The sequence below is a fragment of the Cyprinus carpio genome, chromosome B19 (genome assembly GCF_018340385.1).
Source record: "Cyprinus carpio isolate SPL01 chromosome B19, ASM1834038v1, whole genome shotgun sequence".
NCBI lineage: Eukaryota > Metazoa > Chordata > Actinopteri > Cypriniformes > Cyprinidae > Cyprinus > Cyprinus carpio.
In genome coordinates this window covers 17,731,286-17,746,777 of record NC_056615.1, presented here as the reverse complement: position 1 = coordinate 17,746,777, position 15,492 = coordinate 17,731,286, and positions in this window count along the sequence as shown.

Below are 15,492 nucleotides of genomic sequence, written 5' to 3'. Positions count from 1 at the left end.
TCCCAGTAATCCTTCATTCCAGGGGCTCTCTTAGGGGAGAGCGAGTCAGATACGCAAGGAGGATACAACAGGCATATGCTGAATTATGAATGAATCTGGGCTCCATGAGAGATCTGATATTCCTTTAAAACAGGGGGGTTGGTAGGAAACACAGGCGGTGATTTTAAGCCAAAAGGATTTTGAATTCATCTTCCAAAAAATAATAAAATGTTGCATGATTGTTATGGGTAAAAAAAAAGGTTTTCTAAAACCTTGTGGCAGAGAATGATGGTGCTCCTGGTGGAAAATGGGAAGAGAGAGCAAGACAGATGAAATGAGGATGTTTTCTCAAGGAATGGGCAGATGGTTCATGGAGTTTCATTGTATTTCAGTCTTCAGTTTATAACTGAAGTTGACATCAGAACAATATGCATGTATGACACGCCTCAGTCAGTTAATATCTAAAAACATTTCAAGAGTTTGTGGGAAACTAGTACAATTGCCATGCCAACCTGAAATGTCTGAGAGCATTTTAATGTACATTACTCTCAATGAATGTAGAAATGTACAAACATGAAGTATTTTGCACTTCATTGCTCTGAAACAATTCTCCAAAAAATATTTATTAAATTACATCATTCCCCAATCAGCTTGTGTCTGATTTGGGACCTTTATTGTTTTTTAGACTTATAGGGAATTGCAGCTATATACTCACATCTTCCTCTTCATGCATAGACTAGACCTCATAAAATAAAACCTCCTGCTTTCCTACCTCTTGTCTCTCTCATTCCATAGTTAATAATTTCCTGTAAAAGGCTCCAATTATTAATGGCAACCTAGCAAAACAAATGTCAATGTCAAAACTGATTGTACATTGTTGACACAAGTGATATATCCTTATTCAGGATAATTGGCCCCTTGGTGTTTGAATAGTGTGCTTTATCAAGGACAGTGCTTAGTAGATTATGAATGACTGCCATTATCACACACGGCTCTCCTGTGTATAGGGAAGTGTATTAATTGATTATTTGAGATGACTGAAAACATTGCTCTCCTGTTACTAATGTATGACATTGATAAATATCATACAATTATATATCAACATCATACATAATTGTCTTTATTTCATAAGATCACATGTCTATCTAAAAATAACTCCTGTTGGATCTACTTGTTGCATGAACTGCTGCAAGCTTCTAAAAAGGATTGTGGTTCTTGAAATAAAGTTACTTGCTGGACTTCCAAAACAGGCAGAACACTCAGCAGACCGTCGTCATGGACCCTCTCAGCATACAGCCGGTGAGTCCCATGAATCTTCTGAATCTCAACAGTTTATACCAAGTGTAGAGGAACAAGCCGAAACTGATCGCCACATTAATCGATGGCACAAACAAGGAGCGAGACCCAAAGGAACACGAGACATCAGATTGTCATGAGTTTCTCGTATTGCTGCCGTAGCATCCTCTACCCCAGATTTGACTATAACAAGGCTTGTGAATACTGGTATTCTACCACCTCCTATACATCTTGAGAACAGATTTGAAGCATTAATGAATGCGGGTGAGGAATCCCCAAATGTGATTAAACATGGATCAGATCAGCCAGCAGCTAACACCGCTACTAACAGGCGCTCAAGGTTGAGCAGACAGCGGCATTCAGCTCAGAGCGCAGCCGAGCCCAGGACTCTGATAGTGGGTGACTCTATTATCAAAAACATTAGTAGCAGAAATACAACAACATGCTGCCTTCCCCAAGCAATGGTCTCTGATGTGAACAAGGAACTTCAGAACATTCTGATGAAGCACAAGACTGCAAATCGAATCATCATCCATGTGGGGAAGAATGATATTCGGAAAGACCAGTCAGAACTCCTTAAGAAGGACTTCAGTGAACTCTCTGAAACACTTCAAAGACTCAAAGTTCAGTCGTTCATCAGTGGACCACTCCCAGCAAGGGGAACAAATATGTTTTCACGGTTGCTTGGGCTGAACACATGGCTACAAAGATCTTGCAATATAAAAGGAGTAAATTTCATCAACAACTTCAATCTTTTCTGGGGCCATAGACAACTGTTTAAACAGGATGGCCTCCACCCAAACAAACTTGGTGCTAAAGTGCTTAAGGAAAATATCTACTTCTCCCTCCGCCATCCTTCAGCAGAGTGTGTCAATCCATTCAGCACACACACACCAGGTCCGAGTCATCAAGTGGTTGGCATATCCCACAAGGACACTGATAACACCATGCAGCCACAACAAGCACTGCTGATGGACACTATCCCGGCTGAGCCCTGCCCACAGAGCTCCTCACAGACAGACTGTCATGTATCAAAACAGCTACAAGACTGAGACCAGAGACACAGCCCGCTCACCGGACACATTATCCCTCTCTCCAGCATCTCCACTTCTGTGCTTCTCACAGAAAATGGAGGAATCGGTGTATGCTGGGACGAAACTCTCTCACTCATTCGCTGCAAGCCCGCAGATATCAACAAAAAAACGGCGGGCCCACCAACCACCAAAGCCTGTGGGCCCTGCTCCTGTGAGAGCTCTCCGACCACTGCCACAACGCCAGGGCCCAAACCCTCCATCTGCTGTAGGTGAACTAAAAACAACTGATAGCAGCTCTCAGTGATATGTGTCGGGTCCCCGCTATAATAGCAGCAACAGTCACAAATGTTTACAGAATAAGCGGGAACCCAGTGTACCTGTAGCTTTCTCTATTTCAGTTTTATCATGTGATAGAAAGTCCAAGGCCTTTTCAAGCCGAAGGGGAAAAATCATCTAATCTGCGGCCTATTATGCATCAAACTAAGATTAATGTAAAGACACAAAGCTCTGCCATCAAGTTAGCATTTTTAAACATTCGCTCACTAAAAAATAAACCATTTCTAATTAATATCTTTATAACCACAAACAATCTGGATTTTATGTTTCTAAACGAAACATGGCTAGAAGACAGCTGCAGTGCAACAGTCCTCAATGAAGCAGCCCCTCCTAACTTTACCTTTATGAGTGTCTGCAGGACTGTTAGGAGAGGTGGAGGTGTAGCTGCTCTATTTAAAGATGTCTGCCAATACAAGCTAGTGTCTTTTGGTCAGTACTTGTCTTTTGAATATCTAGGAATTGTGCTGAAAGGTGCTCCACGCATTCTGTTTATCATTATTTACAGGCCTCCAAAATACTCTCCAGCCTTTGTTGAAGAGGTCACAGAAATGTTATCAATGATTTCCTCAGAGTTTGACTGTTTTGCTTTTGCGGGGGATTTTAATATTCACATAGATAATGCAGAAAACAAAACTACAAAAGAAATGATAACGGTTCTAAACACTTTTGACCTGATTCAGCATGTGCATGGACCCACACACAAAGGTGGACACACTCTAGATTTAATCATCAGTAGGGGTCTAAACAAGGACATAGCACTATCTAATCACTTCTGTATTTTCTTTGATATATTGATCTCTGCTACCACTGAATCTAGATCTGTCTCTGTCAGAAGGAGATGCATAAACGAGAACACTAGTGTGCTATTTATGGAGGCTATATCTTTAACACCAAGCATGTCTGCAGACTCTGTGGATCTTTTCCTTGATTCCTTTAACTCAAAAGTTAAGAATGTTATTGATGATATTGCTCCAATAATAGTCAGTAAGAAAACAAACAGACAGAAATCAGTTTGGAGAAGATCAACAGCAGTTCAGACTATAAAAAGACAATGCAGAAAAGCTGAGCGGATGTGGCGGAAGACGAAACTTGAAATTCACTATAGCATCTATAAAGACAGTGCTGGTAATAAAAAAATATCAGTGCTGGTATTACTAGATCTCAGTGCTGCGTTTGACACTGTCGATCATAACATACTACTAGAGAGACTGGAAAACTGGGTCGGGCTTTCTGGGATGGTACTCAAATGGTTCAGGTCATACTTAGAAGGGAGAGGCTATTATGTGAGTCTAGGAGAGCATAAGTCTAAGTGGACATCCATGACATGCGGAGTCACACAAGGCTCAATTCTTGCACCACTCTTGTGACGTGTGTATTTGCTCAATGTTTGTTGAATTGTGGGGTAGAACAATGTTTTTGTTTATGCTGTTTATGCTCAGATTTAGTAAGATTTATCGCCAAATGACTACAGCCCCATTGACTCCCTCTGCAAATGTATTGATGAAATTAATAGTTGGATGTGCCAGAACTTTCTTCAGTTAAACAATGAAAAAACTGAAGTCATTGCATTTGGAAACAAAGATGAAGTTTTCAAGGTGAATTCATACCTTGATTCTAGGGGTCAAACAACTAAAAATCAAGTCAAGAATCTTGGTTTGATTCTGGAGACAGACCTAAGTTTCAGTAGTCATGTCAAAGCAGTAACTAAATTAGCATACTATCATCTAAAAAACATTGCAAGAATTAGATGTTTTGTTTCCAGTCAAGACTTAGAGAAATTTGTTTATGCCTTTATAACCAGCAGGGTGGACTATTGTAATGGTCTCCTCACCGGCCTTCCCAAGAAGACCATTAGACAGCTGCAGCTCATCCAGAACGCTGCTGCCAGGATTCTGACTAGAACCAGAAAATCTGAGAATATCACACCAGTTATCAGGTCCTTACACTGGCTTCCAGTTACATTTAGGACTGTATTTTATGTAAAATCATTTTCTATTTTAACTGTTTTAAATTTATTTTAAATAAGTCAAATTTTAAATCATTTTTAAAGTTTTTTTAATTATTTTTCTTCATGATTATTTTACTTTCTTTAATGTAAAGCACTTTGAATTACCATTATGTACGAAATAAACTTGCCTTGCCTTGTCTTATCTTTTCCTGGAAAGTGCTGAAGGTAAGCTGATTGGTATGGGTAAACATGTTTGGTTTGCAGGAACACAAGAAATGCATCTCATAGCAGCTTTTTTCTAACATTTCTCTCAGATGTTTGACGTCGAAACCAACAAGCACAGCAGGTGAGTTGGTTTAATGCATTTTTTGAGTTCAAATAGACCTACACTGAAAAAAAAATTATTATGGTGTAGCCATTTCCCAGCATGCACTGGGCTGTTTGCCAGTTTCATTTATGTTGCTGTTGCTGATTCTGTCATGTTTAGTAATATGACACTTCTTGTCTTGTGATTTCAGGATGTAGCCCTATTTTTTTCTAAGTTAAAAAGTATCATAAATAGACACTAGTGCTGTCAAATAATTAATCACATTCAAAATAAAAGTGTTTGTTTAAATAATATACGTAATATATGTAAATTATCACATTAATGTATAGATAATTAGGCAGTAATAATACAGATAACTTGTAGTTCATTAAGTAAATCAGATTTTGATTCAGTTCAGTGAAGCATTCATCAGAGTGATTCAAACTACCAATAAATTAAAAGAACAGGCTTGTTCGTTTGGGAATCAGACTGTTTTTGATTCACTAAAAAGAATCAGTTCATGAGAGTCATTTGTTCATAAATTAGATTACACAAGTCATGCTGAATGTTTATGAGTCACTGAAAATAATCCTGTTTTCATGATTTGCACTCCACTGATAGCGTTGTATTTCTGTTTACTTGTGCAGCCCTTGCGGACAACTCAATAGACGTTTCTTGCCATTATTTCACGAAACACAGGCTTTTTATTTTATGACAAGCAAGAAAGAGAATGTGAATTCACAACTTTTGCATAAGTTTTGATTTTTTTTTTTTTTTTTTGCTGTGAAGTTGAAGATTCAGTAGTGGGGTAAAGAAGTTAGTGATGACGAGTTTGTTGCGAGAACTTACAGACAGTATGCCATTCCAAATGTGTCATATATTTTACAGAGACTGTTTGTAAGTTTTATTAGTCAGACTTTAAGGATCTGCCAGCTGCTGTCACACCTAAGCACCAATCTCTCAGCAACAAACTTATAATTATAAACGGAGTGTAAAGAGCCCTACACCCATGCAGCATCTTCAAAGTCACCATCTGTGTGCATGCGCACCTTAACCAAAAAACAAAAAAAACAAAAAAAGCAATCAAGGGAATGTGTAATCAACAAGGACGACTTTGAAGATAATTTTGAGTGTTTCAGATGCCCTTACTGAAATCAATACATGCTGTCTGATATAGAAAATCCAAGCCTGCTCTGGAATGATGGAATCATGTGACATTTTGTTTTGCTGGGAACAATCTCTTCCTGCTGCTGGAATGAGTCACATTCAAAATCTAATTTTCAAATCCCCCCAGACACATGTCTGTTCGTTATAACTTCCTGTGATACTTCTGAATAAATAAGGTGTTGAGCCTTTCTTAGATCAAAAACAAAAGCACAAAAAGACAGAGAAACTTTTATAAATCATTTTGACAGTTCAGGTAAATCCTGCACTGCATAAAGTGCATCAAGATACTGTAACAAATATCAAATCAGCTCAAAGAAGGAACGAATGCTATGGACACTTGCTCTAGTTAATGAAAAAAATTTACATGAAAAAAAAAAAACTAATAGTATCGAATTTGTATTCAAATTAAAATATTATATACTTTTAAATCCACTCCAGTTTGAAAAACAAATGATGTAAAAATAAATTTCTCTCAGAAATTGCTAGTATATTTCACAAATAATTACAATCGAATCAAAACAAAAGAATCTTCATGACTGAAATTTTCTTGTAAAACACACTCCAATAATCTTTATCTACAGCAAAAAATAAAAAAATACAGTGTATAATGTAGTTGAATGCCTCTTAAAGCTTGTTTTCAGATGTCTCTGTCTCTAATTACATGAGGTACTTTCCTCAAGACTAGGATCTGCTTGTTTGGATCCTCTAATGGTGCTCTCACCAGGGTGGAAGTTTGTGGTTGGGACAAAAGTCAATTGGAAAGTGTGTTATCCCTTGGGGAATTGTGTTTATGTAGTGGATGACTGTGTAATCAGATGGACAGAAGGCACAAGTCATGATGGCTTCCAGAAGTTTCTGTATTTCTTTTATTGGGGCAACAATAAAAAAAAAATGTAATGTGATTAGGATTCCTAATGAGATTTTTATCAAACTGTCTTCTAAAAGTTTTTTTTTTTTTTTTTTTTGTATTGTGTTACTTTGACATCATGAGAAGAATCCTATTAGGATCCTTCAGGATTAGTTCTAAATTATTAGATTTTTTTTTTTTTTTCATTTTAATTTTTCATTAGACAAATCTAAAGAACTGTCAGTCAAACATTTAACCGATATTCAGGTATAGGATTCAGCCAATAAGGTTATTATTGTTTTCCGGGCTATACGAGTTCAGGTTTTATCAAGGTTTTCAGTCTGAATTCCTTTGAGGTGTAGATTCAGTCACTTGTGAATGAGGGGTTCAACTTTTTGATGTCACAACCGGAGTGTAATTGAAAGAGGCTAAAATGAGTGAAAAGTGACGTGACATTCAGCCAAGTATGGTGACCCATACTCAGAATTAGTGCTCTGCATTTAACCCATCCGAAGTGCACACACACAGAGCAGTGAACAGACACACACACTGTGGACACACACCCGGAGCAGTGGGCAGCCATTTTATGCTGCGGCTCCCGGGGAGCAGTTGGGGGTTCGATGCCTTGCTCAAGGGCACCTAAGTCGTGGTATTGAAGGTTGAGAGAGAACTGTACATGCACTCCCCCCACCCACAATTCCTGCCGGCCCGAGACTCGAACTCACAACCCTTCGATTGGGAGTCCGACTCTCTAACCATTAGGCCACGACTCCCCCAAAATGAGGCACATATTCTTGGCTGTTGCCTAAAATGTAAATGAGATAAAGCTCTGGCCACAGCGGGGACTTATGCTGAAGTGCATATAATCCTTTGCCCAGGACACCAATTGGTTTGAGGCTTTGTAAAATGTGAGTGTGTGCGAGTGACTTACATATGCATATGCATATGTATACACTCTATTGTGCTTATACAAGTGTGTAAGTGCATGTGAGGCTGTCAGCCAGTGTCTGCCCATATTAAAGTGCATGAGTGTTTGTATGTGTGTGTTTTGTGGGCTTATGAATATTTCATCCCTGGCATGTCTTGCAGTAGCAGCAGATGGCTTGTCTCTTGCCTTCTTAATGTGCACCTGTACCCTCACCACACGTATTTAATTAAGCCATGCCTGGAGATCTTTCCATCTCTCAGCATTTTCAGAGGAATGTCCTCTTTTCCATCATCACTATCTCCTATCCGCCCTTTCTTTATCTACAAATTAGATTAATGATCATAAAAGCAAATGTAGAAATGGACTAATCTATAAGCGGTGCCAGATTGACTCATATTAAGTTATCAGACGCGGAGTGCATGAGTCTGATTGGCTCGGTGGATGAACTCCCGGGGCTTTTGTCACAGAACAGTATCGATTGGGGGTTCAAGATGTTGTTGTCATGATGGCATAAAGACTCAGACCTATCAGGTAAAGTCAACATGTGACATATTTGTTAGTCATTAATCACCTGTAATGCACAGAAGGTGGATTAACTGAATAATCATTAAGCACACAGGACACAGGAAGAAATGCATGAACACATGGATGAGTGCATGGTGACATTTTATAGATGTGAGAGCACCCTGTTGTTCTGTCTGTAAGATTAAAGTTACTTTGAAAAATAACAAAACAAATACTTCATTATACAGCAATGAGCAGCTGTTTGGGGTCATCAATCTGACATATATGACTGGGGCTGGTTGTCACAATTATTTCTCCAATTATATTTCCAGGTTTTTTTTTTTTCATTGACAAACTTTCTTGGCTACAAAGTTTGCTCATCTATTTCTTTAGGTTCCTAAGCAATGCACTTGAATGTTGAATTTTATTCATAGTGATGTCAATAAAGCCTATTAATTGCTGAATTTTTGCAAAACATGTTGGCATTTTGCAGCAACTGTTAGTTAAGCTGTAGTTAAGTTAAACTGCTTATTTTAAACTTTTAAGAAAAAATAAATCATGAAGCAGCACAATGCTGCTTTCTTTTCATTCAAAATGTAAAAAAAAATAAAAAAATTGGTTCATAGTTTGAAATATCGGATTTCGGAATTCTAATGTATTTTGTCTTTTAAATAGCTGTATAATGATCACATTAGTTGATTGTTAAGTCAGGATGAGCCATGGATGAACACAGTCAGGGAGTCTGTCAGATTTACATAAAAATTCATCCATGTCTCCCGTAAAACAGAATAAATGAATGACTGGTGACTTGCGGGAATAACAGAGTAACTACAGTAAAATGTATAGTTTACACAAAATATATTTGACTTGAATAAAACACATTGTCAAATTTTGTATTAAAGGTTATGTTTTCTTTTCAGTGTTTATTTTAACACTTTTTTTTACTTTCACTAGTACTTATGTAAATGACTGTAACAAAAGAAAGCTTACGGTTGAAATACCTTTACAAGTATGATATATGCCTACAACAAGTGCTGAGCGAGTTTTTCTCTGGCCAATTTGAGTTTAGCAGTATGATTACATCATGTTATGTATTCATTCTCTAGGCACTTATATAGAGAGATAAATCATGGAAGGATGGAAGGAAAGAAGAAATGATGGCTATATGGATGGATGGATGTCTGAAATATTGAGCGTTTCTCTGTTGTACTTACTATAGTTTGGTCCAAAATTTCGAAAGGCAGTATCGCCCACATTCTGTCTTTCAACTTTGCTCAAGATTTGACTTTGTACCCTAAACAAAGACATCTAAGATACCGCTGCTACACAAAGAGGAGAGAATGATAGAAAGAGACAGCGATAGATAAAAGTTTGCTATTTGCTCTTTTAACTTGCATCAACTTGACATGTTTAGACCCTCCTTTTACTGTTCCACTTGTGAAACTTCATCTCAGGGCAGCTATAGAAATGAGCCCACAAGAGCAAAGACTTCACAGGGTGAAGCCTTGAGAAGTTGAAGAGTGAACTTTGAAACATTAATAATGGTTATTTCTGTGGTGAATATTGGAATATTAGTGCGTAGGAGGCTGACAGACAGTGACTGTCTTCTCAGTGGATTCTTGATGTAAGTGTAGAAAAAGGCTAATTACTACGGGCTTTTGAGACATCAGCTCTCACATTCATGCTGTGGACCTCTCAGCCCTCTTTCCCACCATTTAAGAGCAGACGAGAGGAAATGGAATAGATCTTGGTTAGAGGAGAGAACACATGATCTATATGAGGGTGTGGCTCTGCATATGGTCCATTAACATCTTTTAACATCTATAATAATATATTAACACTCGCTCACCATTAATATTGTTTACCAGAGTGGGAAAACCTGTCATTATGTCATCGCAAACTGCCCAAAATTCCAAATTAGAATGGTAATCAAATCTATTGCTACAGTGTATCCAGTTCTCAAAAACAAGCGTTCTTGTACATCAAAGGACTGTAGTCTTTTTGTTATCTGGCCCCAAACAAGTGCAGATTTTTCAACTTTTGAGAAATGAACCCTTTTTTCATCTTCTCATGGTAATTTATTCATCATTCTCGTGTCTGACGTGTCACAGGGAGAGATTGGTTTTGCCATGTGTCCCTCAGGCTTTAATTAGGGTCTTCATTCAGAACTTCTGTCGAAGCCTGAGAGAGGCCAGTATTTGCATTTCAAATGTTACAAGCGTCACCCCTTCACATACGGCTCCATTGTTGGCTAATTTAAACAGTGGAGCAATTAAAGGAAATGTGGATGCCGCACCTGTAAGGAATTATGTTTATAATTCAATATACTGGTGATTGCTATTATATTCAGTGAATATTCATTTTGCATTAGAAGCCAAAAACGTTCCTCCCTTTGCAGCAAACTGTTGATTACAGCTGTCATTGTTGAAGTCGTAGCATATTGCTGAAGTATTTCAAAGGGTTCTGAATGAGTTTGATATAAATCAGCGCTGATTTCTGTGAAGGCACAGGGGATGAGACAGGAGAGAAAACAGCAAATACTGCCCACATCGTAAATCTGAGAAAATATCCTTGTGAGGATTTCACGCCGAGGAGTACGAGAGAGACATATGGTTGTTTAAGCTTATGCAATTTTAATGTCGCTCTTTGTAAATATTTGATGTCTTTGGTCCTGCGTTTATCCAAGACATTCTTTCACAGACACTAAGGGCTAAAACTGATGGACAACAGATGTGATTCACAGTAGAAGTGTTTTTTTTTAAGCAGACTGTGCTTATCTGGACGTGGTGTTCCTGTGTTTGTATGACATTGTCAAGGTGATTGTTGGGGAGAAACTGAAGCCTTATCAGTGGAACTGCACCATCACTCCAGCACTTATTGAACAATCTGAAAGAGAAAGTTTAGAAATGTATTTATCAATATTATTTGGAATATTTGGTTGAAATGGGAGATAGAGATAGTTTAGTTAGCTTAGAGTTAGTTAGCAAGCACTGTTGAGTTTGTGATTGATTTTTGCTGTTACATAGTAAATACTTATGTCTACACAGTGCTTGGTTTAGATTAATATCCATGTTTTAGAAGTTGAGTTTTACTTGGGATTTAAAAGACAACATCCCAGGTTGAAGAGCTCTGCGAAACACACAAAGTTACTGGGCTGTATTGGTAACAATCTCCCTTCTGATAACCATTTCATTTATTTGACTATATATAGTATAAAGAACTGCTTACCTCAGTGCCTGTGACATTCCTCTGCCAGCAGTTAAATTTGAAGCTCCCTACAGGAGCATTTGAAGGACTTGACATACTCATAGATTCACACACATTACTGAAGTGACACCAAGAGTTACAGCTGTGGAGAAGAGTGTCACAAAAGTTAAACAAGCGAAAAGAGCCCCAGTGCCTGTGCACCTGCTCTGCGTGGCTTCTGTGACTGGTGGGGCAGAGAGTTGGGAACGCGCTGATCTCTACAGGAATTATTTTCAACCCTGAGGCTGTTTTCCTCAGTTTATGTTACTGCCGTGGGGTTCAACACCACAGTCAAGACCTGCTGGGACACATTTGCAAAGCAGATTCCTCCATATCGACCTTGTCGTTGAATTGAAGTCGAGCTTTTTCGAGGAGCTGAGGTTTATTTCCTGTTCTCTCATTCTCTTCTTAAATGCACTTCCAGATTTTTCCTCTCACTAAATCACGTTCCTCTCTGCTAAACAACTTGTTGGACAATTCCATGTGAACATGCAGATCCATTTTGTTAGATTTATGCTATAGCAGGAATTTATGGTTTTAACTGATGGCCAGTGAGTCATAAAAATCGTTAATTTTTTTTAGCAACATTTTAAAACATAGAAATATATTTGTAAAATATATTACAAAATTACATTTTTTAAATACATTTATAAATCTAGAATATATTAAATACAAAAACTAAGCAATTAATGCCAAATAATTTGTAAATTTGTATGTTTTTTTTTTTAATCCATAACTTTCTGCGTCCAAGATTATCACAAGTGATTCTCACATTAACAAAACCTCTTGTCTGTGTCAGCCAGCTAGATAACCTTGGTGACATTTCAATCAGTAATCACAAAAATATTCAATGCAACAAAACAAATGTTTGCCAGGTGCAAAGTCATAGATACATTGAGTAAAAAAAAAAAAGAAACTGAGGAAATAAGTGAAGCTAGGCATGAAGCAGATCTATCCAGCCTGAGGCACTAGAACGTAAAGAGTGGGCACAGACAAACGATGGGGCAACCTGTCCTTAAGGAGAAAAAAATGACAGGTGTATGTTCCAAGAAACAGACGATAAGTCTTTTCTTTCGTTAGTTCTAAGATAAAGTGCTATTAACCAAGCCATTTTTAGATAAGGGCAAGCTGTAAATTAAGTCACTGGTTAATTTATAATTAAGTTGAGTAATAATATTGAAGACTTCTATTTGAATCCCAATCAGAGGATTTTTCAGAAAAGAAGTGTTAGGAGCCAAAATTGTACTTGCTGCTAAACAGCTGCAATTTTGCTGTTACTCTGTGAGGTTTATGAAGGCAACTCCCCTACCAACTTGTTAAGTCGAATGTAATTTATAGACCGTGGTTCTCTATACATTACGCACACTTGAGCTGGTCTTAGTGGCAGTGTGGAAGGCATGGCTGGAGTCTCATCCACCCTGAGCGCAGACCTGATCAGGCAGAGTGCAAATTGACCCAGTCAGATAATGCCATGAAGAACAGACTCAATTACGCTTTCTGTATTTTTGCCGAATTACACATCTGGAGCTTCTGCCAAATCAATATGCTTCCTGTCTTTGCTACTTGATTTATTTTCTTACACAGAGGGTCAGAAAGCACTTCTAGTTTGTTTGATTGCATTTGTGTGTCATTTTATTTATCCAAAGTAAAGGGTTGACTAGTATATGTCATTGTCAAAGTCTTATCACAAAGCTTTATCACATGCAATTATTCCTTTTTATTATTTCAGCCCTTGAATAGTGTAATGTATTTTCAATCTGTCAGTGTGAATCTGAACATGTGTATGTAATATTAGCATATTTTGTATACTATGTGATTTTCATGTTCTTGACTGGCACAACTGTTAATTTAGCATCTTTGACAATGCAGTGAAATCCCAAAACTGCTAAAATGATTGTCAAAACTGTAGAGATGTGCTGGCAGAGATGTCTTTTTGTCAGAGATATTAAAATAATCACATTTGATCCTTTTCCACAACAGTATTTTGTACATAAAACTGTACACTGACAGACAGCTTGCAAAAAAATCTATCCAAGTGCTTTGGAGAATTAAGCACAGATGGTCTCTCAGAAGGACAACCTCGTTTCAAAGCATTCAGCTGCTCTAAATTCAATTATGATGATGAAAAGTTGTTATTCTCAATTCACTGTGGAAAAGAAACAGGCCGATTCCTGTTTACAAAATAACAATGAATGATCCCAAACGTCAGCACGGTTTTGAACACATATCTTGCAAAGCTATTGAATCAATATTGATCTTGCAAGAAATGGTCACGTCTGATTTAGTGATGTCCGTCACGTTAGCTTTAGGTTTGGGATCAACAGAAACAGTTAAAATAGGTTTAACTCAGTTCAAGTTGAAAGAATCAAGAAGCAGTCTTTGCATAGTATTATTGTAACTGCATATTTTTATAGCTCTCAGGAAGTTGCTTATTATATTTCCTTCAGCTGATGCTAAAGCAATACTGACATCAAGTGGCTGGTATGTATGGATGCACAATTTTTATTCAAACAAGCTGATATTAATGGCCTAACATTCACATTTAGCTTGACATATTTAACTGGAAGTAAGAAATTATTTTCATGCTACTTTGAGCACTTTAAGACAGTGGTTTAGTTTCCCATGCAAATACTTGTAACAGGTATAGATAACAAAGAGAGTGTGTGCAGGAATATTATCAGATTATAAATGACTAAGCAAAATAGGCATTAGGTGGGTTGTTATTTGCCTGTTTAAAGAAGTCGTTATCTATATTAATCAACTGAAACACCGAACACCTCCACTTCTCACAAGCTCAGTGACCTGTTTCCCCCGGAAGAGCCACAGTCACATAACACAGTGGTTTCCAACCACGTTCCTGGAGGCCCCCCAACACTGCAGGTTTTGTCTCCTTAATCAAACACACCTGTTAATGTTCATCAACTATTTTAAGATTAAAAAGATTTTTTAAAACTTCATATATAAATCATTATACTTATGGACCTTGGAGCCATTTAATAGACTAAAACAAGCAATATTGTGTCTAAATATGAAGTACCTCAATATTAACTTTTACAATATTAAAGGGATAGTTCACCCAGAAATGAAATTCTGTCAGTAATTACTAACCTGTAAGACCTTCGTTCATCTTCGGAACACAAATTAAGATATTTTTGATGAATTCCGAGAGCTCTCTGACCCTCCCATAGACAGCAATGATCTTTACACGATCATAGCGAAGACACAGTTAAAATAATCCATGTGACATCAGTGGTTCAACTGTAATTTTACGAAGCTACGAAAATACTTTTTGTGCAAGAAAACAAAAATAACCACTTTATTCATCTCCTCCGCTTCATCCTATAGTGCCATTTTTGTTTTCTTTGCACACAAAAAGTATTCTCATAGTTTATATATATTTATATTGTTTGCATGTGGGGCACCGGAGCTTGAGAGGATGTTGATGATGGAGAATAGCAGGGGCTGCCATGAAGTCTGGAGGTCCGAGCCTGAGAATGCACCACCTTAAACTTCTAACGAGCCATTACTGCCTTGTTTTCAACACAGGATTTGCTACATAAAAGTTACGTTTTTGTAAAAAAAAAATTATATATATAATTTTTTTTTTTCTACAAAAACTTAACTTTTATGTAGTATATATATATATATATATAAAAAAAAAAATCAATGGTATTTTAATTTTAAACTCTTGGCTGTTTATGCATTTTCTTGCATCAATAAAAGAATGTTAGCATTAATTGTTATTTATGGCCAATAATAAAATATTAAGAGCAAATATGAAAATTAATATTGATATAACTATCTGGATTAGTAACTTCTGATGTAAATTTCTTAGACAAGAATGAGAGTGAGGCAAAAAGGATTTTGTTTTGTTGTTGTATTGGTGATGTTTTTGAATAA